The following is a 2,576-nucleotide window of genomic DNA, read 5'->3' as shown; positions in this document are numbered from 1 at the left end:
CTAGAACGAATCCAGATTTGCGGCCAACACAAGACTGAACCGCCAGTCTGGACGAAAGCACTGGACGTCGAAAAATCCAATTGACCAGGACTTATCGGAGTGTCGGTGGGGGGACACTGACTTTTGCCGGTCAAAAATGAAAATCAAAAGATGCTGCCAGTCGTGATCATCGATGATGGACCCATCACAGCTTACCTCTCAAAAGAAACGATGCGTGTGCGGGCACGTACCTACACAGAGAAACATAGAGCGTCGCGAACGGGGCCTGGAAGGCGCGGTGATGATGCGGGGGATGGCGCGGGGGAGGTCCAGCGTGTCCAGCAATTTTCTTCGCGACGGTGTAATCGGTGACCGGTATAGCGAGGCGGAGGCCACATAGCGAACACTAGTCGGTGGAAGATCATCGAGTCCGCCGGGGCTCAAGGACGTGCGGGACCCCAGGGTCGTCGATGAGCCACGGTGCTTTTCATGGGCGAGATCGACGAGTGCCCCGGGCTCTCGATCCTCGACCGCGAAACTTGTTTATAATCTGCAGCTCCTCGGCACCGGGGGCGCTCGCTCGGCCCTTTATCGCAAGCGCGAATCAGGGAGCGACGGCGGATAGCTAAGCGAGAAAAGGATGGCGAAGGACTGACTTACCCAGAGTAGCGCTGGTCTCTGCTCGTCGACTCTCTCGACCCGATCGGCTTCCTCCAAGTCCTTTTCTTTCTCGTCCTGGCACTGTACAATTCAACCGCGGCACACTAACTTACAAGTATACGCGTCTCTTAGCCCAAGTAACGTTGGGACATCGTGGCGACGGCGGCGCCGAATCGAAGGTGCTTCGATTAAGTAGAAGAAGAAGTAGAAGTGGAAGAGGAAGACGAAAAAGAAGAAAGAGAAGACGGAGGAGGTGGAGGAGTAGGAGGAGTAGGATGAGGAGGAGGAGGAGAAGTAGGAGGAGTAGGAGGAGGAGGAGGAGATGGAGGAGAAGGAGGAGGAGGAGGAAAGAAACGAGAAGAACAAGAGGCTGAAGCTAAGGCAAGAAGGAGGATGAGGACGAGGTAGAGGGAGAAGGCGAAGAAGAAGAAGTAGAAGATGATGATGATGATGATGAGGAGGAGGAGGAGGAGGAGGGGGAGCAAGAGGAGAATGAGTGAGTGAGAAGGAAAAAGAAAAGAGACGACGATGACGATGATGAAGGTGATGATAAAACGGTCCGAGAAGAAGGAGCTGAGTCGAACAAAGCAGATTCTGCTCCACGCGCCGTTCCAGCAGCGGCAGTCGGACTTCTGACTCTCACATACTAGCGGTGCCCCGGCTCTTCGGATTCGGTCCAGCACCGCCGGCTACGCGCATCCTACTCGCGAGGCCACAGATGGAGAAAGACTCTCTGCCCGTGATGTGTATGTGTGTGTGAAGAGACGGAGAGAGAGATAGATGAAGAGAGAGAGAGAGAGAGAGAGAGAGAGGGAGAGGGAGCGAGAGCGATAAAGGGACGGCAGATATATATGTATGTATAGATGTGTATGTATGCGGGGACAGAGACCGCGATAGCGCAGGACAGTAAGAGCAAGGAGGGCGCGCGCGCGCGCGCCTGTCCGCAACGGCGAAGAGGGTGGTGGTGGCGGACGGGCGAGGAAGGGTGGGAGGTAAAGAGCCGTGAAACGACAGGTGCAACCGCTCCGGTCGTCGGCTTCGTACTGAGGGGCGCCGGTCCTGCGAGAAACTGCGCTCTCTCCCGCCGAGTGGCTCGACGCATGCCCCGTGCGGCGCATCGGGACGGTAGTGGGGTTGGACACTCGAGCGCGCACACGCACACGCACACGAGAGCCATAGTGCGGAGAGTCACACGAGCAAGGAAGAGCTGTTTGGCGATCCGGCGAGGCTGGCGCGCGACGTTTCTTGCTCGCGATCGGTGCCCACGCTCCGTGGATCCGAAAATTCGTGCTCCTCTAGAGGGGCTACGGGCTGGGGACGGGAGACGCGCGAAGATGAGCGAGATCGATCTTTATTGTCGCGCTCGGCGGCTGTTCGAGTCAGTCTACGCATTGGCGGCAGATCCGATAATGCGATCGATCCTGTGTGTGCCTCTCCCCCCAACCATCCCCCGTACCGCTCGCCCCTCTCCGCGCTCTATGTTTCTCTGTGTAGGTACGTGCCCGCACACGCATCGTTTCTTTTGAGAGGTAAGCTGTGATGGGTCAGAGATTATTGAGCGCACAATCGGATCTGCCAATTAATACGTGCGGATGGGAGGACGTCGCGGCGCCCAGCGTCGATCGACAGAATTGCCGGTTCCCTTTGACCACGATACAGTCGATAATGTTATTCGGTACGAATGTTTGTCCAAATGTTAGGGATAGGCATGGACGAAGGATAATGGAAATATACCAATGTCCGTTTTTTCACAAAAAATGGCAGTATTTGCTTTGGTGAAATTTGCTTGAGTGCATTAACAACGGGAAGGGACTAAGAAGTGGGAAATGGTGAGAAAAGGACAGAAGGACGAGGTGGGTAACGCCGCGAGAAGGGGAGCTACAACAGCAGAGCATCGGCTGTGTCCTGCGATCGCCAGGAGGGTCCGGCACTGTTGG

General features: G+C 56.1%; 1 protein-coding gene across 1 annotated transcript in view; it reads right to left on the bottom strand.

Annotated features, from left to right (window-relative positions):
- The window catches only part of knockout (Stork-head domain-containing protein knockout), a 71,350-nt gene extending 70,678 nt beyond the window's left edge, over positions 1 to 672 (bottom strand). The window contains exon 1 of the mRNA XM_011500557.1: positions 640 to 672. The gene's annotated coding sequence lies outside the window, so the exon portion shown is untranslated. The remainder of the gene's footprint in view (positions 1 to 639) is intronic.
- Positions 673 to 2,576: the final 1,904 nt, after the last annotated feature.

The sequence above is a fragment of the Ceratosolen solmsi genome, unplaced genomic scaffold (assembly GCF_000503995.2).
Source record: "Ceratosolen solmsi marchali unplaced genomic scaffold, CerSol_1.0 scaffold56, whole genome shotgun sequence".
NCBI classification, from domain to species: domain Eukaryota; kingdom Metazoa; phylum Arthropoda; class Insecta; order Hymenoptera; family Agaonidae; genus Ceratosolen; species Ceratosolen solmsi.
This window is presented reverse-complemented; position numbering and strand designations above follow the sequence as displayed.